The following is a 27202-nucleotide window of genomic DNA, read 5'->3' on the forward strand; positions in this document are numbered from 1 at the left end:
TCTTGAATAAATAAGTATTATAGCTTACAATCCCATATAAATGATAAATATCAATAAAACGATGCATGCACAGTTCGGCATGTTTAGCGCACTCGAATCAACTCGAGCATACAAGTTAAGGGCTAACCATAGACACCGGGTTAATTTTAAAAATTATTCATTCCTTAGAAACGACAGACCAAATGCTAAACAGCCTGGGGGAACAGGAATTTTAATAAAAAAAAGAACATAAAATTCAAGCGCATCCAGCCAAACCATCTCGAACGCACAACCCTAGAAACAACCATAGCACAGCTAAAAATCCAGAGCAATAATCTAGCCTATGCCACCAGTAACTGCAAGAAAGTGTTTATCGCAAAGCTTAAACTCGTATTCGAAAAATTAGATCTGCATAATGCTAACAATTATTTCCTATTAGCTGGAGACCCAAATGCAAAACATACCGAATGGCACAACCCCATAGACAATAAAAGAGGAATCACTTTAGAAATTCTTTTTTATAAATTACTACAGAAAGCAAGAATCATTCGCATAGACCTTTTCATCTTAAAATTCATCAGAAAGCATTGGGCGAACATACGAAACATCACAAACAATAATCTTACATACAGCTCTAACTATCCCAACCCACTATACTTTGAAAAAGCCAGATACACACCACCAGAATCCTTTATCTATCTCGACAATGCAGGCCTTATACAAAACAAGTATGGTCAACCGATAATTTATCATTTCAACAGAAAGAACTACAATAAAAAAGTTACATACAACAGCGAAATAAATTTCGACGATCCAAACATAAGATTCCGCTATAAGCTCACGCAACACGATTTAAAAGACAAACATAGGAACGACACAAAAAAATATTGGTGGCTTGATTTAAATAATAGTGTTAGTTAACTAGTTTTTAAAAAATTGTAACATGCAATCCGTCCTCGATAGTATAGTGGTTAGTATCCCTACCTAAACATAAATCCGGCGCATCTACACCCGATTAAAATCCTCCGATATTAATATGCAATAAACAAAATTTAGCAAGTGTCCGCCTCCTCGATAGTATAGCGGTCAGTATCCCCGCCTGTCACGCGGGAGACCGGGGTTCGACTCCCCGTCGGGGAGAATATATTTTTAATTTTTCATTTTTCATTTTTATACAATTACCTACTAAATCTGATTTAGCTATTATATTATTTTATTTAGTTTACTACTTCGTGTATTATTATTCGTAAGTGGATTTTGCTATACTATTAATATTATTTCTGTATTATATTCTTTACCTGTTACTACCCTAATAATAAGAACTACACATAATCCCTAGATATACCAAAATCAAACATTGTGCAAATAGATATAAGTGCAATAATGTATAGTATTTACAAGGTAGAGTAAGCATTCGCAATTAACAAATAACTATATTTAATTAGCATATAAGTATAGACATAGATATTAACTAATAACTTCCCCCCCGCCCCTACCTATAAAACCAAAGATTGTACAGTTTTTTTCCTATCCGTGCCTTTCTGTACACAAATACAACCGTTAGCAATTAAGTAAATCAAACTTAGCCAAAGTATATAAGAGCTGCAATAAGTGCCATTAATAGAGAATATAAGTTTAAACCGTGCGTGCCCGAACGTCTGGGTCTTTAGTTTATAAATTATATCTTTTACTTGTTATACTTTTTTTTAGCGTTTAAGTTTATTGTACCCCATGTAAATATTATATGTAATTTTGGCACAATAAACGCTTGTTACAAAAAAAAGAAAAAGTGGTTAGTATCTCCGCCTGTCACGCGGGAGACCGGGCTTCGATTCCCCGTCGGGGAGTATATATATTTTTGTATATTTACTGTTATAAAAATATCTTTTACCCTTTCACCTCCTCATAACATATCTACCTTATAATTTCATAATATTTTCCGCAATACTAGTTTGTAACTCGCATTAAGACATCGCAGTAAACACATGCAATAAAAATTATAGTCTAAGCAAAACAACTCTAGTTATAAGTAGATGTAAGTGCAACAGCCAGCGGTATTCTTAGTTACTCATTAATCCTTAATTTAGTCTGAATTAATTATACACAGTCATTATCTTATGATAATTATCCCCTCTGAACCAAATACACTTACCAAAGATCTGTACAGTCTTATTTTCTTCGTGCCTTTCTGTACATATACGCCTTATTCATTGTAACAGTAAAACCATACTCGATGTAAGTTGTCACTAATTACAATAAATGTCGTGTAAATATTCTGTTGACAAACTGTGCGTGCCTAGGGTCTATTTCCTAGCCTTTAGTTTAGTATTTTAAGTTTTCAATATTGTAATACTCTTTTTTTCGATCGTTTAAGTTTATTGTATCTCTCTGTATATATTGTTTTTAATGCGACACAATAAACGCTCTGTTACAAAAAAAGAAAGTGGTTAGTATCCCCGCCTGTCACACGGGAGACCGGGATTCGATTCCCCGCCGGGGAGGATTTATTTTTCTCCGTTTGGTATCAAGCTTTTTGCATCGACACCGCGATAGCCGTCGAGAGAAACAAATGTGACAAGAATGCGCGTATTTTAGATATGAAAATCGCCGATACGGACTACCGTGTAAAGCTGACTGATACGCTATGAACGGCGCGAAGATCCGCAGTCCAGTTACATATGTATATATCTACAACATAATACACCACGCGAGCGCAGAGGGCAAGAAAAATGAAACACGCGGAAATACGCGTTTCGTGCGGACCGCACGAAACTGGCACTGTTTCGAACTCGAACCTATCTCTTTCACGGCTCATTCACGACTGCCCTTTTCCCAAAGCCCCATTGTCACCCGTGGCGCACGAACACATGCTGTCGAGCTCGCCTATTCTTGTCGCTGAAACAGATCCACCCACGAACCAGTCGAACCCCTCGAAAACTGTTTACGAATCTGGCCGGAAAGATACCAACTATACGGAGAAAGTCCAACTGTCCGACACGTGCTGCAACAAGTTTCCCTGAAACGCTATTGTTGCGGCTTAATTCTTGTAATTAGACCCCGCGGGTTTTATGCATTTATAGTTAACACGTTCCGTGCCACGTGTACCATCGATGGTACACGCTTGCATGTTTACTTAGTGAACTGAACAAATTGTTTACAAGAAATTTCGAACCGAAGAATCAATTTCCACCGCAAGAATGGGCGTTGATAAGTTTTTGTTACGTTGTTATGTGTACGAGAATTAATAATTGCACGTAATACATCAAGTTTTAGTAAAATATCAAAGTGTGAAGATTCGAGTAAAAGAAGCTCGGCACGGAACGTGTTAAAGTGGATAAACGAAACACTGAAAAGAATTTAGAAACACACAGAAAAGAATTTTAAAAATATATATAGCATTGCTATCACTATGCTGTGATCATTAAAAGAAGGAATAGATTTTTATATTATTTCTGTTTGATATGAGAGATGATGACAATTTTTATTTTGCATAAAGATCCGCGGTCTATTTGTGATAAAACGTTTATTCAAACCGAGCGATTACAGCACAGTGTGTACTCGCATATTCAGCGAAATAGTAATATAATGTAAAGTAATGTAATGCAATGTAATGTAAAGTAATGTAATGTAATTACATTTATTTACAATTATTTACTGATAATTCAGTACGCGTCTCACACTCATACAACCACACCGCAAATCATTATTTTCCCTAACATATATGTATGTATTCTCATATTGCTAATTCAATGCCTTTAAAACAGAACTGCATACAATGGCACCTGTTAAAATGCAATAACTCTTTTAGAACTGGACTAAACGACCTGATTTTGCTATTGCTTGGAATGATAAAAAAAAGAATAGCAAGCTCTCGACTTTTAACTTTTTTTTATCTGAGCCTATAATGAAAATTTTAAAAACGTATTTTGTAGATCTCGGTGATTTGTACGCGCGTTAAAAATTTTAACGAAATCGGTTAACACGGAGTTAAGTTATTTTTTTCTGTCATTCAAAGCAATAGCAAAATTTAAAAAAAAGAAAAGCATTCCAGTTATGGTCTAGTAGACCGGTCTCACCATCATTTAAAATAAATTCAAATCGTTTAGTCCGGCTTTAGAAAAGTTATTGCGTTTGAACCTCTTAGCTGTGGGCGACGTGTATGCACGTCATAAGGAAATGGCAATTTTACATGATTACAGCAAAAATACGTCTGCCACGATTCAGGTTAAAACGCTTGTAAAACATATTCATAAATTTCGCACATTTCAGAGTAATTCTAGAACAACGTGCCGAAAGAAACTGCGCCCAGCGCGATCGATAAAAGACGCATACAAAATTGATCTTAAAAATAGATCGGCGCAGCCGTGTGCTTAAAAGGCGTCCGAATATTAATCAAAGTCACTGTACCCTTTCACGAGTCAAAGATCGTCTCGCATTTAAGTGGAATCGTCAGGAAAATGCTGCTAATTGTTTCTAGTTAAACCGATCTCCATCTCAACGAACAATCGTAATAAAAAAAAAGTAAAAAATCTTTCAAATTGTTTCACATATTTATAATTTCGCTGTTTACTGTGTTTTTGACGGCGGCACTCCTCGGAGCAGCTTTCGTGTCCAAGAAAACCGTCAACCTTCTCGTTTGCAGCCGGCGGCGACGAAATGGCGCTCGATAAATGAATTTCGGGCCGGCGAAAAATGAACGAACGCGGAATTAATCGAACGGCGATTTTAGACACTGGCGTATCTGTAGGACTAGGTGTTCCACTAATTAGCCAAACAAAACGGCGAAATTCCGATGCGGCAGTAATAGTCCCGAGACAAATCGACGAGCGTCACGGAACGGTTCCTCGCGAGCGTCTGCCCCGTCCCGGTTCGCGGCCCGTCACGAAAAATATTATCCCGGCCGGCCAAAAAAGCATCGCCTCGGTTTCTCTCATCACGTGTCGTTAATGGCGGCCCCGGTGAAAAACGAGGCCGGGATTTTCCACGGCGCGGACGAATTTCGGTGGCAAAAACGCGGGCAGACCTGCGTTAATAAATTCGCCAGACGGCGCCCGATTTCCATATCTCCGCGAAACGTGTCTGTTCCGCGGGAAACCGGCACGTGATGGCGGCCGCAGGAGAATCGTGAAAGAGAAAAAGACGCGTGATTGCCGGGGAATTATGAAATTTTTGCTGAAAATATAACTGGTCGAATTCTTCGCGGGGACCGCGGAATTCGCGTGCGAATCGCAATGGTCGCCGACAGAATTCGGTTCCAGAGAAAATTCGAACTCTTCTAGGTTCATTAGCAGATACCGTCACTTATTATTTATTACTATTTGATGAATAGTAATTTCTTCGCTTTTCTTCGCAAAATATTCTCGAAACGTTTTTACGCAAAATAAAAACGATCTGCATCGATCGTGAGACGAATAAGTCAAGTTTAATTCGATTTATTTCCGCAATAATTTTAATAAGTTGAAATTAGTAGAGTAATAGTTATTACTATTCCACTCGCAAAATATTCTCGAAACATTCTTACGCAAAATAAAAACGATCTGCATCGATCGCGAGACAAATAAGTCAAGTTTTTTTAATTCGATTTATTTCCGCAATAATTTTAATAAGTTGAAATCAGTATAGTAATAGTTATTACTATTCGATGAATAGTAATTTATTCGCTTTTCTTCGCAAAATATCCTCGAAACATTCTTACACAAAATAAAAACGATCTGCATCGATCGCGAGACAAATAAGTCGAGTTTAACCCTTTGCACTCGAAGCTGTTTTAACTGTAAATCTAAAATAATTATTCCGACTTATAGTATTTTCATTTTATACGACAAAGAGCATTTTACATATGCGAAATTGAATCTTGCGACTTACGCAACGGTTACACTTTTAACAATTTTTTAAAGTCTAAACTTTGTTAATGTAAAAATTATCTTAGAACCTGATATAGCAAATTTTAACGGTGCCTCAGAGTCGCCACTCGAGTGCATAGGGTTAATTCGATTTATTTCCGCAATAATTTTAATAAGTTGCAATTAGTACATCCCAAAACGTTTCTTAGCTTCTTTGAATCTTTTCACCGTTTTCAATACGACCGAGCCATTTTTTCCCATAAACGGCTATAAATTTCACCATAAAATCCGCAATCCATTAACGACCGTTGAGCACCCATGCCGGACGGGTTAACGTAAATCCTACGATTAACTCGATCTTAATTTGATATTTCAATTCCGCTGGAATCCACACCGATTCCCCGGCCGCCACGGCTGTAATCCTCTTATCTTCGGGCATAAATATTAATACAAACTTCTCCGCTGGTAGATAGATAAATTACCGCTGGTAAAACGAGACACGGGCTTACCGTTTCCCGGCTAGCTTACTCTTGGTACGGGTGCGAATCGAGTAGCGTCATTGTGCCGCTCTTGTACTTCGCACCTCCATTCATTATTTATCAAGTACGCACAAAAGAGCTCGGACAACATCATTACTCTTAAACTACCTAGAACGAACAACGTTCTACCGTGTTCCAGTGGATGTTCTACCCGATCGCGACGCACGAGATCGAAATTAAAAGTTACAGTTAAGGCTTACAGTTAAACACTGCTGTTACCGTTTTCAAAGTTTCGCGAAATAAGCGCATCTTGTTTCGAAGATTTGTCAGATACGGGGCAAAGTCTGGAATACAGTAAATTCTCCGTAATTGACGCTCAGCTTGGAAACGAAAATGGACGATTCGGGAAGAGGAGATATCATTATTTCAGCCTTGCGGCCATTTTTATAGTTGTTGACAATCGGCCGCTATAAAAACGAACCATAAAGCTCGAATAATAATAGACTAATAATAATAATAAACTAATAATAATAGAATAATAATAATAATAGAATAATAATAATAATAATAATAATAATAATAATAATAATAGAATAATAATAATAATGATAATAGAATAATAATAATAATAATACCCAAATTGTGCACTTTTGTGTACAAGCTGTGCGTCAATTAGGAAGAATTTACTGTAGCTATTAATTTTTTTTTTTAGGTAACTGTCATGATCCCCACTTGGGGATTTTGGTATTTTACACCACTTGGCGCGAAGATTTAATGTCATTCTATACACAGCAGTCAATATTGTTAAATTTAAATAGCAGACGGTGTGTATTTTGTGTTTCGTTTCCTTTCAACAACTGAACAAATTTGGAAATCATCTGCAAGTTGAACACACCAAAATTATCATATTTGAAGCATGATATTTTTTTGGTCTGGTTTTTATATTATAAAAACTTGAAAAAAAATATTATAGAAATATAATAATAACTAATATAATACTCAGTCCTTTGTTTTTCATACAATAAAAAAAAATTTGTTCTTTTTCTTTTTTTATTCATAGAACCTGCCACAATGCCCTTTGGGGACTTTTTAAAAAACATGAAATATTTTAACAGCAAAACATAATTTGAATATAATTATATTGTGACGCAACTTTTTGTGCATCTACATAACTTCCCCCCTCAAAAATCCCAAAAAATAAATTGGAAGCCGTGAATATTTTTCTTCGTTCGTCTCAACTGTCTAAAAAAGTCTGCAGTGGACTAATTATAAATAATAGTTCCCGAACGATTCGTTTTCAATTCGATTCTCTAAAAAATACTCCAAACACTCCAAATACTCCAGAAAAAACGTATCGTGAAAAACAGTGATTTTTTAGACCGCGTTGCTACGCGCCGTATTGCCAGCGGAAAATACACCCAAAAATTACTCGAAAAACGAAGAATAACACACACGGTCTCGAGCGTGGAAGGAAGTGCCCGGCGTTCAAGCAAAGAACACGGTTCCCGAAGACAAGGGCCAGCCTGATCGCCAGCAAACCGTGTCTCCTATTAATCATTCGATATCGCGGGAGCTTCAAGTAGTATCTCTTTGTCCGATCATCGGTATCATCAACAAGTTAATTGCAGAAGCACCAAGGGGACCGTGCGGCCCCGAGAAACAAACCGTGGCCGCTGGCCAGAGGTAACACGTCGTCGCGTCGCTTTGGTGCGTCGCCTCGTATTTAATTCGCCGTTATGTCGATTCCGGTGAAAATTCGACTCCGGCTGAACGTGTGTGCGAGCATGTGCGCGACCGTGTAAGACCTGTGCGCTCGCGCGAGCGTCCCGTTCTCTGCGGAAAGGCATGCGGCAGGTGGCCGCGCGATAGTTTGCATATTCATCGGTTTCTCGCTTATCGGGCCCATATTATCACAGCGTGCTTAATTGACTTCAGATTCCCTCATTAGCGCTAATGGGTTAATTCCAAAACTGGCCGAACCGCAAGGCGCTAAGAAAGCCGCGAGCGGATCGCGCGCGCCCGCGCGCTCGCGCGAGCCAAGACCGTTTGCCGGATCGTGACTCATTGGACCGCCGATAAGCCCGCATCAATTACGTTCAATTACAAGGATCTACACCGGCGACGATACCGATCGAAGATCGATCGCTATTAGACGAGACGCGCGGGTTACGCACGGTTTTCGTCGCAGGTGAAAACATCGGTCACAGGTGCATTTCCAATGAAATGGAACTAATATCGTGAAAGTAGAACATGTATAACGTTACACCGGCACGCTGAACTTGTTCGCAGCGAATGCTAATAGTTCACCGGGATAGCTTGCCGGGATTTACCAGCGCAGATACGATTATTATTATTACAATTATTATTCGAGCCAATCGATAACCATAAAAGACGAGCCGCAAGGCTCGAGCAATCGTATCTCCTCTTCCAAAATTGTCCATTTTTGTGGACAATCTGTGCGTCAATTCGAGAGACATTACTCTATTAGCATTCGCTGCGCGCTGGTAAATCCCGGCAAACTATAATACTAATACAGTAATGTCTTCTTAATCGACGCTCAGATTGTGTAGGAAAATGGACAATTTGGGAAGCGGAGATACGATTATTATTCGAGCCAATCGATAACGATAAAAGACGAGCCGCAAGGCTCAAACAATCGTATCTCCTCTTCCAAAATTGTCCATTCTTGTGGACAATCCGAGCGTCAATTAGGGAGACATTACTGTATTAGCATTCGCTGCGCGCTGGTAAATCCCGGCGAACTATAATACTAATACAGTAATGTCTCCTTAATTCACGCTCAGATTGTGCAGAAAAATGGACAATTTGGGAAGCGGAGATACGATTATTATTCGAGCCAATCGATAACGATAAAAGACGAGCCGCAAGGCTCAAACAATCGTATCTCCTCTTCCAAAATTGTCCATTCTTGTGGACAATCTGTGCGTCAATTAGGGAGACATTACTGTATTAGCATTCGCTGCGCGCTGGTAAATCCCGGCAAACTATAATACTAATACAGTAATGTCTCCTTAATTCACGCTCAGATTGTGCAGAAAAATGGACAATTTGGGAAGCGGAGATACGATTATTATTCGAGCCAATCGATAACGATAAAAGACGAGCCGCAAGGCTCAAACAATCGTATCTCCTCTTCCAAAATTGTCCATTCTTGTGGACAATCTGAGCGTCAATTGGAGAGACATTACTGTAGTTCACCGGGATAGTTCGCCGGGATTTACCAGCGCCGAATGCGAAGGGAATAATTGCGGCATCGGGATGCGTTCGGGACGTTCGCGAAGAGGACGAAAGAACGGCGGGAAAAAACGGATGGGACGATTGGAAACCGGCGACAAGGAGGCGGATCTTACGGATCATGCTCGGCGAAAATGTCCGATTGAATCGTCGAACGTGCAGAAAGACTAGTTTATAATGTAATATGTAATGCACGAGTTTGCGTCGCGACTGTTTAACGTGACTTTTGCCTCGCGCTACGTGTCGGGATCGATAAATCGTTTCGCTGGATTAGCAGGGGAGGGGTGGGCTCTCAATCGGTCGTAAAGAGAAATATATAAAAAGGAAACATGTGGCAATAAACGTCGTCGCATGTTACGTGACAATGCGTCACCGGAGAACTGCAAACATACGTAACAGTGTGCTCCAATGATAGAACCGCGTATACAATAATTGTGTGCGGCATAAAGAGCACAGAATCGTGTAACAACGTGCGCAATGCAGCATATCGATTTAATGAAAAGCGGTGTGTATCGAACGCATAAAGCATAAGTGTCGTTCCATCCGACCAGGGTCGTGACCACCGCGAAAAATAACTTTTCGAGAACATTTTACAGAACATTTACCGGCTCAACGGTATATTCTCCCTAATTGACGCTCGGATTGCAAAAATGGACAATTTTGGAAGAGCTGGTGCGATTATTCGAGCCTTTCCGCGCGTTTTTATGGTTATCGATTGTTAATAAATGTAAAAGGTAAAGCAGCAAGGCTCGAATAATAATTGTATTTCTTCCTCTCGAATTGTCCGTATTTGTTTACAAGTTGAGGGACAATTTAAGAGAATTTTTTTATTCTTTCTTATATTTTTTTCTTTATTTATTATATCAAACTATGAAACCCCCCACGAGCAATATATTACCCCCCAGGTTAGCAATATATTATTACAATATGTAATATAATATGTTATTACAAAATTACTATTACATATATAATAAGGAATTTAAAAATTATTAACGGTGCTTGAATGTATGGTTTGCATAAAAAGAATTGACGCCATGTATTATAAGTTTGCTTCGTAATTTCTGCTTAATATTAATATTTTGGAATATTTTCATATTATGAACAATTTTTGAGGTTTCTAGCGCGGTCGTGGAAGTGTTAAAAAAGTCCTGTTTTTTTCGGAGAAATACTCGATCGAGAGCTTTCTTAACACGATTACAGAACGAAATTTTTTCCGAAGAACCATCGATCAAAAAAATACGCGAAAACAATCGAAGCCGATAAAAAAGCAAGCAAAATTCTAAGGAGCTTCGGGTGCCTCGAGAAACCGATTTTCCGGGTTCAAGAATCCCCGGCCCGAAACAGCCGGGACAGTCAACTTCTCCGTACGAGTATTGCCCCCGCAAAATGGTGGTCGCGTCGCAGCAAACGCGACCATGAATTTTTCACAGGTTCAGGGTATAGCGGAGAGCGAGCCGTGTGTTCCTCTGCGAACGACGCGCGACGAGCACGAGTGTCAGGGGGCCCTGTGATTATCGACGGCAAGTTGACACGCCGATTCCCACGAACGATCACATTGTCAGTCGAACCGGTGCGGCCCAGCGCGGTGCGGCGACGGAGCCAACGTGGCCGGGGAAAAATCCAAAAGGCTGGAAAGTTCCCCGGCCATAGGCACGATTAGAGCGACAGACTTTCGCCGTCCCACGCGGCAACTGGACTTCGTAATCGAGGATGTAATTTAAACTACTTACGTCCAGACCGAACAATTTGCCGGTAAGTCGGACGTTCTGGTCACTCGTTGGAAAACCATCGAGCGTTTAATCAAAGTCTCCTCGCCCCTCCCCTCACCCTTCCTTGATTGCGCCTTAATACTTTATCAGGCCGACAAGTACGCCTATAAGTCACTATGTTTTCGAAATCCCCGTTATTTGCTCGCCGTTGGACGAGCGGTTATAAGAAGAACAACTGGATGCTATTTAACGCTTTGACTGACAGACGATCCATACACGGGCGACGGAATGTATATTCTTGGATCTGGAAATGAATTATTTCTACGGAGGATTCGTTGCATCCTCCTGATTCGATTAGGCTACGCGAAACGAAAGAACACAGTTGAAGCTGCAGTCGATGCTGTACAAATTAACTTTCGGATTCTAATTCGGTTAAGCTTACATTAAATGTAACAAGTGCGAGGAGGCTGGCTATTTATAGCACTATAAATTCTTCGAGAACAATCGAAGCGAACTATTGGGTTGGCAACTAAGTAATTGCCGATTTCAGTTAGAGATGTCTCTCACTCCCATTTTCATGATATCCGTAAATGTTATATTATAAAATTATTATTATTATTATTATGTTATATTTTATTATCCGTGAATGTTAGCAACTGGACAAATTGAATGCAGCGGTCAAGGAAAAGCGACCAGAATTGGTGAATCGTAAAGGTGTCATTTTCCAGCAGGACAATGCTAGGCCGCACACGTCTTTGTCCACTCGGCAAAAATTGATGGATATTGGTTGGGAATTGATGTTACACCCACCATATAGCTCTGATCTCGCGCCATCGGATCACCACTTATTTTGATCCCTGGACAACTCCCTTCGTGGTAAAACTTTTAATGACGATGACGCTGTAAAATCTCACTTGACTCAGTTTTTGGCCGAAAAGGATCAGACTTTCTACGAGCGTGGAATTTTCAAGTTGTCAGAGAGATGGCAAAAGGTCATCGAACAAAATGGAAAATACATTACAGATTAATCTTCGTTCCAAGTAAAAAAAATTTTTTTATTTCATTGAACAAATCGGCAATTACATTGTTGTCAACCCAATACATACTTACAAATATTAGGTTGGGGAATAAGTTCGTGGCGTTTTTATATTTTCTTTTATTTTACAACGATCTTTTTTGCTGTTCGACGAAGTGTATAATATTCATTCGACAGAGCTCTTTCTGCTCTACAAAACTGTGCTAATCGTCTTTTCGAGTAAACTGATTTTTGATTACTTTTGAGGCTTAGAAATGGAATATCCATGAGGTAAAAAGCAACATTTTCGACATCTTCTCTTCTTCGCTTTTCATCGAGGCCAAAAAGCTGCTGAAGCAGCCCGGGACATTTGCAACGTATACGGAGAAGGTGTCACAGGCGAGTCCACAGCACGGAAACGGTTTGCGAAGTTCAAAAATGGCGATTTTGACGTCGACGACACGCCCCGCAGCGGAGGACCTTCCGAATTCGACGAAGAGCGTCTCGAAGCACTTTCGAAGGAGGACGGTCGCCGAACAAGTCGTGAATTGGCCGAAAAAATGAACTGCGATCATAAAACGCTTCTCGATCATCTTCGTTCAATGGAATTTGCCGAAAAATTGGGAGCCTGGGTGCCTCGCGAGCTCAACGAAAACAACAAAGAAAATCGTCTTCAAATTGCTCGATAAAAACGCTACGAACTTATTCCTCAACCCAATAACAAGCGCGAGGAGGCTGGCTATTTATGGTACTATAAATTCTTCGAGAACAATCGAAGCGAGCTATGCACATACTTAGAAATATGTACACAGCGTTACAGAATCATGAATAACGAGCCAACATTATCAAGACATTGATGGAATTAAAAATTGCGTTATGGAAATAATGCGAAAGAAATTGCTGCGTTAAAGATACGGAGGCAACGGTGGACCATTTTTATGGCGGCGGGACAAGGAACGACCTAACGAACAACGTTGTCGCGGTGTGTGTGCGCAGTCCAGGTCGGAATCGTGAAGCGAACTAGGATTAAATATGGTCGATTCGCGGATAAAAAAGGGGGCACTCGAAGTGAACGAGCTGACCTCGATAGCTACGAAACGGATGAAAATGATAAAATGGTGCGGCATGCGATAGAAAAGGGTGAACCGTTGGTGGGGGTTTCGCTAGAAAGGAGAGGAAAGGCCGACGGTAACTTAACTCGACGCCCCGACATCCGATCCTCCCTATAAAAATGCACACGCCACTCACGTCTATGTATGTAAACAAATGGACATCGAATGGTCGAGTGACTCTCTTTTTCCGGTTAGCTACACCTATTAGCTGGTATGTAGATCGTATAGCATTCATTGCAGTTCCTGCAACAGCCCCGGCCAGGTAAAGCTACTCCTCCGATTCGCGAAACGCGACTCTTTCGCGCTGGAATTCGACTCGAGTCCCCGATCGGACGGACGTTCGGTGAACCTGAACGCGTGCGTTCCACGTAGACCATGCTCTCGCATGCACGCTCGCCATATTAGGTGTTCCGTTTATTTATACCGGCGATCGCTCGCTGAACCGCCGTGCAACGTCAAAATTCCCTAAACGTTTTCCGCGCGCCGTCGTTCGACGACAAACGCTTTCCACGAATTGCCTCCGCTGCCTATGGAACTCCGCGAATTCGCATCCGCCGATCAACTGTCGCACGACAACGGATTTTTCTGTTGAAATAGCAAAATAAATAAATAAATAAATAAATAAGAGCAAAGAAATTGTATCTGTCACTCGGAATACGAATGTCTAATGGATTTCTTTGATTTAAATGAAGCGTTTTCGCTGGCGAATTATGAAAATTTCCCGAGTATTACGCGTAAGAGCACGTTTTAATAGTGATTGGCGTTGAAACACGGGGGAATTGTCAAGGCACATCGTTTGGGTGTTAAAATCCTGCTTATTGATTGTATCGGATTCGGTAACGAGACCGATTTCTCATAGGAAAATAGAGAATCGTGCGATCGTCGACGCGGATGGACTTTTTGTACCATTTTAGTACAATCTATCTCGTTTTAAAGTAGATACTTCCAGCTTTCATTTAAGCTAAATTGGAGAGAAATAGTTCTATGGGAACGTGTTTTAAAATCCATCTGAATTTTTCCTTTTGAATCTTGTAAACCCCATGATGTCGGAGGCCGGTTTCTTTAAATTTTTCATAATGATTTTGTCAATCCATTCAAACCTAATTTACCCTATCTTTAAGTAGATACTTCCAGCTTTCATTTAAGCTAAATTGGAGAGAAATAGTTCTACGAGAACATGTTTTAAAATCCATCTGAACATTTCCTTTTAAATCTTGTAAATTCCATGATGTCAGAGATCGCTGTCTTTAAATTTTTCAAAATGATCTTGTTATTTCATTGAAATCTAATTTACCCTATCTTTAAGTAGATACTTCCAGCTTTCATTTAAGCTAAATTGGAGAGAAATAGTTCTACGAGAACATGTTTTAAAATCCATTTGAATTTTTCCTTTTGAATCTTGTAATCTCCATGATGTCAGAGGTCGATATCTTTAAATTTTTCATAATGATCCTGTCATTCCATTGAAATCTAATTTACCCTATCTTTAAGTAGATACTTCCAGCTTTCATTTGAGCTAAATTGCAGACAAATAGTTCTACGGGAACGTGTTTTAAAATTCATCTGAACTTTTCGTTTTGAATCGTGTAAACCCCATGATATCTCAGGTCGGTTTCTTTAAATTTTTCAAAATGATCCTGTCATTCCAGTGAAATCTAATTTGCCCTGTCTTTAAGTAAATACTTAAACACAAAGAAATTGTATCTGTCACTCGAAATACGAACATCCAGTTAATTTCTTTGATTTAAATGAAGCGTCTTCACTGGCGAATTATGAAAATCTCCCGCGTATTACGCGAGAGTACGTATAAGAGCACGTTTTAATAGTGATCGGTCAGGTAGACGATGAATCACAGTGGAATTGTCAAGGCACATCGTTTGAGTGTCAAAATCGACGCGCGCGCACCAAATGGAAGCACCGAGAAAAAGCGAGTCGAGTCGCCGGATTTGTTGTGTCGCGCAGGAAAGCGGATGGAAAGTGCGGGGACCGATGAAAAAGCAGAAAGGCTGACGGAAAAATGTCTAAAATGGCGACACCGGATCGGTCGCGTAACTGGCGCGTACGCCACCGCTCGACTATCATGTTGCAACCGCATCTACCGATTATTCTTAAAGGCGGCCGATTTTTCAGACGCCCGACGGCAACCCGTCGGCCGCCCGACGGCTGGCCGACGGCTGGCCGACGGTAAAAAGAATCGAAACGAGCCCGGACTCAACGAGTAGACCCCTTCCCCCTCCCCGTTACCCGTCCCGTCACCGTCATCGCCGTCCAGAAGACACTTTTCCCACCAAGAATTCGCCGATAATCACCGTATCCAATTACGCAAGAAATTAGTTCGTAGCGCCGGCAATTACGCTCGAACAGCACGACTATTGCAATCAATTATGGCATCGACTTCCGTCCGACGATCGTCGGATTTATTTCCGTCGTGGCCGTGCGCTTAAAGAAAATATATACGCGTACCGGTCCCCGCCGCGTTCGTCTTTAATTTTATTAAATAAATCATGTCGATCGGCGATCGCGCACGGCTGCCGGAAACTGACTCGCTCTTCTGTTCCACCTGCCACCGACGGCACGCCTGAAATTATGCTAATTAATACCGATCGCTGCAGCAGCAGCAGCAGCAGCAACCGGGAGACCGAGAAGCGAGCAGAAAATGGTGAGGACCGATCCCGAATTTTGTTTTCGATATTAACACTATGCGTTCCGGTGGCACCACGCTGGAGCCATGCAAAAACTATCTGTTGTATGCCGGTGGTAGCACTTTGGTGCCATTTTAAAAAACTGAAATAACATTTGAACTATTGGGTTGACAACTAAGTAATTGCCGATTTGTTCAATGAAATAAAAAATTTGTTTTTACTTGGAACGAAGTTTAATCTGTAATGTATTTTCCATTTTGTTCGATGACCTTTTGCCATCTCTCTGGCAACTTGAAAATTCCACGCTTGTAGAAAGTCTGATCCTTTTCGGCCAAAAACTGAGTTAAGCGAGATTTTACAGCGTCATCGTCATTAAAAATTTTACCACGAAGGGAGTTGTCCAGGGATCAAAATAAGTGGTAATCCGATGGCGCGAGATCAGGACTATATGGTGGGTGTAACATCAATTCCCAACCAATATCCATCAATTTTTGCCGAGTGGACAAAGACGTGTGCGGCCTAGCATTGTCCTGCTGGAAAATGACACCTTTACGATCGACCAATTCTGATCGCTTTTCCTTGACCGCTGCATTCAATTTGTCCAGTTGCTAACATTCACGGATAATAAAAAATAACATAATAATAATAATAATTTTATAATATAACATTTACGGATATCGTAAAAATGGGAGTGAGAGACATCTATAACTGAAATCGACAATTACTTAGTTGCCAACCCAATATATTTCTTGAGTGTTAAAAGGCAGCAAACTATAGCATTGTGTTTATTTAACTAAGAATTAAGTACGAAAATTCTTCGATGACATATCTTAATTTTAGGAATTTATATTACCGCCATCTTCGACATTCTTTTTCAAATCTAAAAATTCCAAGCTATTATGCCGGCGTCAAACAATAGAATCATATCTGAGATCTGCGGACGGCATAGTGTTAACGCTAAACCTACCAAGCAGTAATACTAACTGGCATGCACTGCTTCACAAAAGTGAGAAGACCGAATTTATTTGGAACTTGTAATACTATATAATATATATATATATATATATATATATATATATATATATATATATATATATATATATATTGTAATACTATATATTATTATATATATATATACTATATATTATTATTAATATATATATTGTAATACTATAATATAAAACTTGCTCCAACAATATAACTTATTCAAGCGTTTTCCACGAAAGAGTCTCGAAACTTTGCAGAATTGCAAAATAAGAAAGCGGTCGCTTCGACCGCGGTGGGTTTAGTGTTAAAAATTTAAAATAGTTCTTCCGACCCACGGTTTCTCCATTTTATATAACCTAGCGCATTTTATGCGTATGAAATCGAATGTTGCGACACGTGCAACAGCTTGCGCTTTTAACAGCGTATATATATATTTTGAGTATAAACGAATTCGATTAATAAAATTATTTTGGAACGTGACATAACAATTTTTAACGGCGCCTCGGAGTCGCCAATCGAGTGCCAAAGGATTAATATCGCTTTATTCGCACACTGTTCGCGAAATAGTAGAATAGGCGCGCCTATGCGTCGAGCTTTGTTCCGACGGCATGCGCAACATTTAAGGTTAGGACGATTCGAACGGAAAATATATTTGTGAGGACGTGAACGGCAGCACTCATGGAATTGAGTGCTCAAGAAATGCTGCTGTTCTTGCGGAATTTTTTAACAAAAGCCGAGCACACCGCACAAACGTCAAACGCAACAAGTGCCGGAGAAAAGCGCGCGAGACGGTTGCCCGTGCGCTTCCGAAATCGTCCGACAGAGCGCTCTCGATTTCTATCGACGAATCGGGGAGCCGATTGATATTCGAATTGGACTAATTACCTCGCGGCACACGTTTTATTAATATTCAACGTTTCACTCGCTGAAACGCGTTCGAAAGTGCTTTCGTGTTTCAAGAACGTTTTACAATAGCCTCCATAATTCAGTCACCTTCTAAATTTAAATTACAATATACAGCGGCGGACATGTATTTAAGACCACTTGAAAAACGGTGTAACTTCTTTGAAACTGGACTAAATGACTTGAATTCTTTTTAGATGATAGAAGGACCAGTCTACAAGACAATGACTTTGAAACTTTTTAAAAATTTTGCTATTACTTGGAATGACAACAAAATCAAAAAGCTCATGTTTTTCAACTTTTCTTTTTTATCTGAACCTGTAACGAAAATCTTTAATTTCTTACCGCTCCTGTCAAGGTCAACCGATATGCCTTATATAAAATGCCTTTTTTAAATTTTCGTCATAGAGTCAGATCAAAAAGTGAAAAGAAAAACGAGTTTTTTAATTTTTATTCTCATTCCAAGTAATAGCAAAATTTAAAAAAAAAAGTGTTAAAGTCATAATCTAGTAGACTGATCACTCTATCATCTAAAAAACATTCAATCATTTAGTCCAGTTTTAAAAAAAGTTACACCATTTTTCAAGTGGTCTAAAAATATATTTTCGCCACTGTAGATATGTATATATATATATATATATATATATATATATATATATATATATATATACATATAAAGAATTATATTGTATATAGAATATTATATATATAAATATATATATTAATATATATTATTATATATGTTATATATATAGAATTATATATATAAAGAACGGTTGCGTTGTGGATTAATCAAGAGAAAATATATATATATACTTTCTCTTGATTAATCCACAACGCAACCGTTCTTTAAATAACATTGATCGCCGCGCAGCATTTTAAGGCACCCAGAATTTCAAATTAAAAAATTAATTACACGTTTCACAGAGCCGAGTGTAATCTTATCTCTGAGAAGAGCACTATAGCATCGCGGTGCTTTAATAAAGAGCGTAATCGATCCTTAATTGCGTTGCGACACGTAACACCGTCTCGCAGCCCGCTCTTTACGATTACAAAAGCCACCGAAAACGTGAAGCGTGCGTCCACGCTTTTAGGCGAACTCCGAAATTATGGGATCGCTGTCGCTGTGGCCCGCTGAATCGCCGGATCCTCTTTCTTCACCGACGCCCCTGACGCTCCAAGGACAGCTAACGAGGCCTCAAGGACGCCGATTCTTTCCCTCGAAAAAGCTGCTTTCCTTCTCCCCTGCTTTGCTTCTTTGGCGATGCGCTTTTCTACCCGCGAGTTCTCCTTTTCTCCGTCCAGTTCTCCCCTTCGATCGCCGACTTTTCCTCGTCGGCCCGCGCTAAAACGGCCCCAGATCCGCCAGAAGGAACAGTGTAGTCCCCTCAACATTAATTATCCTTCAATCTCCAATTTGTTCTAGCGCACGCACGAGAGCGAGCTGTCCGTCATCCGTCCAGAAGACCCGATTACATCCTCCAATCTTCAATTTGCTGTTCGTTCGAACGTTCATCTCGCTTAAAAGGAAGATTCATAGTTCCTACGAGCGCGGAACTATAAATCTGGCGAGCTACCGGGGCCCGATGCCGTTCGAGAAATTTTTGCACGCCAGACGCAGCGGCGAGGGGCAGCGCCGCGATTGGCTCGGCGGATCGGCAATCGTACGCAGATCACCGGCGCGCACTAAATCTCCTGCTAAACCCCAATTTGCCATTACGGCAACAGAGCGTTCCCAATCAGCTCGGGAGAGCTTTCCGCGGCCAGCCAGGAATCTCTCCCACGAAGGTTTCTTGCCGGCCAGGCCCGGCATTCAATTCTCCCCGGCTCGCGACACACCTACGGTAATGCTGTAATAATCGGTATCGGGCCGGGCCAGTGCGCGGCCCGCCGGTTAAAATAAACGCCGCTAACACCCCTGGCCACGGCCGGTGTACGATAGCAGAAAATCGCTGTTCCATCGATGATCCATCGTGGCTTCACTCACCTGTTAGGCTACTTGCTACTGATTTCGCGCTACGTGCACGACCGACTCTCCCGGGCCGGCTAGCATCTTGATACATCCGCGCCGTGATCGCGGGCATGTTATTACCCCGCCTAGTGGCTAGCTCTCCGAAGATTACACGTCTACAGGTCGGGCCGAGGCCCGGGCCGATCCAGGTATGCCTCGAATTTGTAACAGCGATTGCACCGCGAATTTGCATATCACCAGGAGACAAGTCGGCGAGAGGGAACGCCGGTTTTTGCTCCGATGGATAGGCTGCTGCGCCCACTCCCGGTCTTCCAAGGTACCTTGCTCGTTCGGAAAGTACGGCTAATTGCGAGGGCACCTTCGGTTAAGAGCTCGCTGAAAACGTGTTGCGGGAACAGTGCTTATGGATTGTATCGGGTTGGGTAAAGAGTCTGTTTTCTCGTAAGAGAATGTAGTGTAGGGCGATCGTTGATGCGGTTGGAATTATTGTACAATTTTGGTCCGATCTATCTTGTTTTGAAGTAGACACTTGCAGCTTTCATTTAAGATAAATTGGAGAGAAATAGTTCTACGGGAACGTGTTTTATAATCCATTTGAATTTTTCCTTTTGAATCTTGTAAACCCCATGATGTCACAGATCGGTTTCTTTAAATTTTTCATAATGATCTTGTCATTCCATTAAAATATAATTTAGCCTGTCTTTAAGTAGACATTTTCAGCTTTCATTTAAGTTAAATTGGAGAGAAATAGTTATACGGGAACATGTTTTAAAATTTATCTGAATTTTTCCTTTTGACTCATGTAAACCCCATGATGTCAGAGGTCGATTTCTTTAAATTTTTCATAATGATTTTGTCATTTCATTGAAACCTAATTTACCCTGCCTTTAAGTAGATTCTTCCAGCTTTCATTTAAGCTAATTTGCAGAGAAATAGTTCTCCGGGAACGTGTTTGAAAATCCATTTGAATTTTTCCTTTTGAATCTTGTAATCCCCATTATGTCAGAGGTCGATTTCTTTAAATTTTTCATAATGATCTTGTCATTTCATTGAAATCTAATTTACCCCATCTTTAAGTAGATACTTCCAGCTTTCATTTAAGCTAAATTACAGAGAAATAATTCTACGGGAACGTGTTTTAAAATCCATCTGAACATTTCCTTTTAAATCTTGTAAATTCCATGATGTCAGAGATCGCTGTCTTTAAATTTTTCAAAATGATCTTGTTATTTCATTGAAATCTAATTTACTCTATCTTTAAGTAGATACTTCCAGCTTTCATTTAAGCTATATTGAAGAAAAATAGTTCTACGAGAACATGTTTTAATATCCATTTGAACTTTTCCTTTCAAATCTTGTAAATTCCATGATGACAGAGGTCGATTTCTTCAAATTTTTCATTCTATTGCGATATAATCTACTCTGTCTTCAAGTAGACACTTCCAGCTTTCATTTCGCCTAAGTTGCATAGAAACAGCTTCACGGAAATATCTCTTAAAATTCATCTAAACATTTCCTCTTAAATCTTGTAAACCCCATGATGTCAAAGGTCGATTCCATTTAATTTCTCAAAACGGTCTCGTCATTCAATTAAAATCTAATCTATCCTGTCTTCAAGTAGCCACTTCCAGCTTACATTCAAGCTAAATTGCATAGAAATAGCTCCTCGGGAACGTATCTCGAAATTCATCTGAACTATCGCTTTGAATTCGTGTAATTTTCCTTGTCTTTTCCTAGATGTCAGAGAGCTCCACGAACGGACATATTACACAACCTAATAGCTTCTAGCTTCTATTGTCAACATTTCTATCGTCGACATCAGTACCTAGCACATTCTCCCTCGAATCTCGAAGATCCAACTAGAACAGCACACCTAGCACTCGGTGTGAATCCTTGTCGACTCGGAGTCCCTTCGTATTCCACGATGCTCCGCCGATTCGTATCCTCAATGCGTCGCACTGTTGACGTTTCGGTTCACCGAGCGAGTGAAAAGTATGGCAGATTTAAGTGCGCCACGGCCTAGCACACGCTGCGAGCTAACAACATGGCCGTTGACGGCGGATCAAATTTTTAAACGTCAAACCGGAACACGTACAATTTTATAAGCCCGCTCCTTCGGGCCATTAGCGAACGGCTTATCATCGGTTCGGCCGGTATCCTAATTTTTGACATGGTCGGAACCGCCGTTCGAAATGACGGGGCTGGCTAGTTCGATTGTTATTCGGTGTTTTAAGTGCGCGGCGCGTAATTACGATACCGCGGCGAGCGGCGCGCATTCAAGTACGTGCAAATCGGTCTTTAAGCAGGCAATACCAAATTGGCCCCGGCCGTGTATCCGACGAGCATTTGCATAGAAATGATACCTTGATCAACCGTGTCCATATTTATTCGGAAATTCCGAGCGGCGACAGAACATTGGTATTTACCGCGAATTTCTGGGCCGGCCGAACCGGCAATTTCACGCCAATCTGCGAGCCGCGTCGCTTTTCATTAATTAATTCTTGCCGTGCGCGGATTCCGCCCCACCGGCCCAATCGTCGGCCGATACTTCGTGGTAAAACGCGTTTAATACACTGTTATTTCGACTTTTAATATTTAATTCGTCGTGCCCGCGTCGGACTGGACCGCGTCACGCGAAACCAGCCCCGCGCTCGTTCAAATCCCCTGGATTTTAACGCGCCTTTACGAACGAGTCGATGCTTCTGTTCGCCTCAAGGAAAGTCCCGTTTTTCCGTCTTTGTAAGAGTGGCCTTACTCTTTCCACAGGGTAAGCGTGCCAGGGTGCATCGGAAACAAGCCGAAACGGATGCGCGTCGCGCGCGAATCGTTTCTATCGTCGAAACGAACATATATCGGCATCGAGAACGCGACGCGACGCCCGAGACCGATCGCCACGGTTACGTTTTAGGTTTCCTACATGCTTAATCTGCCGGGCATAATAGTTCCGGCGCTGCTATAGACGGTAGCAATCGGCCAGCCGGCCATAAAACGGCGCGGCGCGGCGGCAACGGACTGCGAACGCTCGCAATTTCGCAGACCCGCGATCCAGCAATTCACCGCGGCTCTCTCTCGATCCGATCCTACGGTCCGAATGAAAAATCGGCCGCGCAGCACCGCGTACAACGGGCGAAGATGATGATGCCAGAAAGGCATCATCGGCTACCCTGTGTTTACACGGACCGAGGTGGTCCGCCCCGCGAGCGTTCGCTCTATCCTTGCGCCGCCCAATTTCGCGTTCCCCCGAATGCAAATTCTAGCGAAACGAGCGGATAGCTGGAATCACGGGGATCCGGCGACGACGATGACGGACTAACTGACGCGCACTAAATGCGATTCCGCCCACGAGGACGCGGACCGTATCAGTCATGCACACAGGTCCAAGCCGGGAATAAATCCTCCGACAAAGTACGGTGAATTCACCCTAATTGACGCTCGGATTGCGCACGAAAGTGGAGAATTTCAGGGGATGGGATGCGATTATTTTCGGCTCGTATGCGGCTCGTTTTTATAGATGCCATTCTTTTGGGGCACGGTCTGTATAAATTGTTCATTTTCGGGCACTGTCTGTAGAAATTGTTCATTTTTGGGCGTAGTCTGTTCAAATTGTACATTTTTGTGTATAGTCTGAGCGTCAATTGGGGAGAATTTATTGTATAACGAAACTAGGGGTGCGGGGGTACACGAAATTTCCGGTCCTGGAAACTTTAGGGAACCCTAAATTCTGAAATGGGATTAGAGAGACATATTTAAACGTTTTATTGGCTTTTTTTGATTGAGTGTCATCTGCCTCGAGTATTTTTCTATATAATTTTTATATATACAGTAAATTCTACCTAATTGCTGCTCAGTTTGGAAACAAAAATAGACAATTTGGGAAGAGAAAGTACGATTAATCGAGTCTTGCGACCCACTTTTGTAATTGTTGACAATATGTAACTATAAAAATGACACGCAAGACTTGAATAATTGCATTTCCTCTTCTCAAATTGTACATTTTTTTGCACAATTTGAGCGTCAGTTGGGGAGAATTTACTGTATAACGAAACTAGGGGTGTGCAGTTACCCGAAATTTCCGGTCCTGAAAACTTTAGCGAACCCAAAATTCTAAAAAGAGACCAGGGAGGCTTATTTAAACGTTTCATTAGCTTTTTCTGGTTAGGTATCATCCGCCTCAAGTGCTTTTCTATATCCTTTTTTCTATATTTCCGTGTCTCTAAGACATTTCTGCATTTATAAACACTCTAAAATGCGCATTCAGGATTCCAGGGTACCCGAAAATCCTCGAAACTCGGCTTCAAATTCGAGTACCCGTAAATCTCGAGGTTCGACTTCGAATTCGCGTACTCGAACCTTCCGCGGACCAAAAAATTCAGGTTCCGACTCGAAGAAAATACCCGACCCGATTTCAACCCGAAATCTTTGCCACCCAGCCACCTCTAAACAAAACAAGTTCTCCCTCCAAAATCATTTGCACAGTGTCGTCGAACAATAAGATCGGTTTTTGGAACGTTTCGACCCGTCCCAGCTGTCCATTTCACAGAATTGTCAACTCTCGGTGTACAGTAACGTCTCTCTAATTGGCGCCTGAGATTGTCCACAGAAATGTACAATTTGGGACGAGAAGATACGATTATTCGAGCCATGCGGCTCGTTTTTTAATAATCGTTGACAATTCGTTACCATAAAAACAAACCGCAAAGCTCGAATAATCGCATCTCCTCTTCCCAGATTGTCCATTTTTGTGTACAATCTAAGCGTCAATTAGAGAGACATTACGGCGAGCAGCGAAGAAGCGCGACGCTCTACGCGAGGAATCGAACGGAGGACCACGAAGGAAGTCAACGAAACTTCCAACAACTAGCCAACAATACCGTCGACAAACTAAATGCAAGCTAAATGCAGCGGAACACCGGCGTGGCGCGCTTTCGACGATCGCCCTCGGCGTTCGAGGCGAGCCGCGCGCTCCTCCGTTCGGCTCGAATTCCGAAACGAGGAATTTCGGAAAACCGCGGCCGGCCGCCTCTATCGTTCTCTAAACGCCTTCGCCGGCTGCCAAACTTCCAGCTGACAGCTTGAAGGAAATCATTCCGGTCGAAAGGCCAGTAATCACGCTAGTCGAACTTTCAGAATTGGCCGGACGCGCGCGTACGCAGCTCGACAACGATCGGCCGCGGCGCGGCCGTGCACACGGCCGTGCAGAGAAATGTTCCTTTTTGCCGAAGGTCGATAATTAGCCCCGTTCCTCGGCAATTTAGTCATTTATTCGTCACAGAGGGCGAGAGAGCCGTGAGGGGAGGCGGTGGCCAGACGAGACGGGACCAAACGAGACCAAACGATACGGGACGAGGCGCGGCAAAGCGAGGCACGGCGAGGCGAGGGGCGGCGAGGCGAGGCGCGGAACGGCGGCGGAGGGCGAAGAGGTGATCCCTGAAGACGATGGCACATGACATCGACCGGTGGTGTGCGCTTGGTCCTCGCCGGAGCAGGTACTTCCGGTGCCGGGAGGCGGCCACCTCATTGTCATTACGTCACCAGAGGCTGTCATTTGCTTTTTCAGGCATCCGTTTTTCTCACCGCACGGATAGAAGGCTCGACGATCGTAATTACACCGGGCCCGCTTCACGGGCAGCCTATTCCACGAAGATGCGCGGACCTGTATGCGTGTCCGGTGCCCGGCGATGCTCAGAGATGCAGAATGAACGCGGTCGAATCGGCTCAGCCTCGTCCTTTGTGATCCCTCTTCGACTTATCGGGACCCTTTCCCCTCTTGCCTGGACAACAGAACACTCTGCATACACACTCGTCGATCCCTATTCTCCTGGAAAAAGTCGTCCGCGGCGTCCTAGCGGCAATTGTCCGCTCCGGAACGCGCCGACTTCGGCGCTTCCTCGCCTCTGGACGGCTGCGGAGCCGGGCGTCTTCGAACCGCTTCGCGCATTTCGCCGAATTACCGTCCAAAGAAACGACCCGGAAAGATCACAGTGGACACAGATATTTCCGCTGAAATGATACGACGATTCTGCAGAGCGTTGAAAACCGCTCGAACGCGTACGTTCGAATTATTAACGAACAATCGGCGCGAAGTCGCGGAGCGGTTTCGCGCCGCGCGATATTCGAGTCGGCTTAGAGACTAGAGTACCAGAGCGACGGCAAAAGGCGAACGCGAACGAGCTCGGCTCGATGATAGATCAAACAGTTTAACGACTGGGCCCTGGTCATTGTCGTGGCCGGGGCCCGGCGCGCCGCGGTGGGGGCAGACAAGATGCCCCGCGCGGCAAACAAATCGTGGCTAATAAGAAGTTGATACATGGTGGCGAGCTGGAGGGGGCCAATACATAAAAATAAGATAAATTTTACACTTGGCTGGTGATGAATGGCGGGATGAATTATTGAATAGTTAAACACACAGCGCCGTACCGGGCCGGCTCGCCCGGAGCCCGGGCCCGAAGCCGGATCGGCGCGTCGCGTCGCGTCGTTTCGTTTCGTTTCGTTTCGGGCCCAGGGCCGCTTCTTTCGCCGTGCAGTTCCCTTCGTTTGCTTTTTCTCGTTACGGAACGTCTCTATCCGACGAATACCATGTATTGGGCGTCGTGACGTCTTCATCGACGCTGCTCGATCCCTTTCGGCGCGAAATTCGCCGATCTCGAAGTCGAAAAAATCGTTCGATGATTCCTCTCCGCGAGAGTCTCTCTCCGTTTTGTAGCCGGCGCTGTTCATCAACGCGGTTTAATGAGCGACTCCCATCGGTCTCCCTGGCCTCCAATTAAACCCATATCCCTTTTTGCATCCGGCTGGCCCGCATTCGTCGCTTTCCAGGACGCCAGGAAAGGCGAGCCGGGAACGAGGCCGGTGCTCCTCCGTTCCTGCGGCATAAATTCACCTGCACGTTCCACTTCGTTATGGCTCTATTCACAGTGCCGTAACCGCGAGGACGGATATTCCTTGCTGTGCGGCCCATTCACCACTGCCGGGGCACCGGAGGGGCCGGGAGGCCCGGCAACGCGGGTGGAAGATGCACTGCGGGTCCTGTCGATTGTTTAATCGGCTCGTTCTCGCAGCGCCCCGCCTCCGCCCTTTGCTGGAAACTCGTTTCGCTGCCGCGAAACAATGCTCCGGGCGCGCCAGCACACAAAGGACATTGCGTTTCGGTGATTGGCCCCGAATGTGCGAGATGATTCCTGCGCAGAACGACGATCCGCAGCGCGAACTATCGAGCGAAAACGATTGCGAGCGATGATGCCTCGATGATTCGAACGATTAACGATGCTGTTTCAGATGGACGATGCAGCTGAGTTTAACCCTTTGC

General features: G+C 42.6%; 1 protein-coding gene and 1 non-coding gene across 3 annotated transcripts in view; one reads left to right on the forward strand and one right to left on the reverse strand.

Annotated features, from left to right (window-relative positions):
• ss (aryl hydrocarbon receptor spineless) overlaps positions 1-27202 on the reverse strand; it is a 252363-nt gene that overhangs the window by 218003 nt on the left and 7158 nt on the right. The window lies entirely within an intron of this gene.
• TRNAD-GUC (transfer RNA aspartic acid (anticodon GUC)) lies at positions 1048-1119 on the forward strand. Its single transcript has one exon. It is a non-coding gene; the product is annotated as a tRNA-Asp (tRNA).

Source organism: Megalopta genalis, chromosome 3, assembly GCF_051020955.1.
Source record: "Megalopta genalis isolate 19385.01 chromosome 3, iyMegGena1_principal, whole genome shotgun sequence".
Classification (NCBI taxonomy): domain Eukaryota; kingdom Metazoa; phylum Arthropoda; class Insecta; order Hymenoptera; family Halictidae; genus Megalopta; species Megalopta genalis.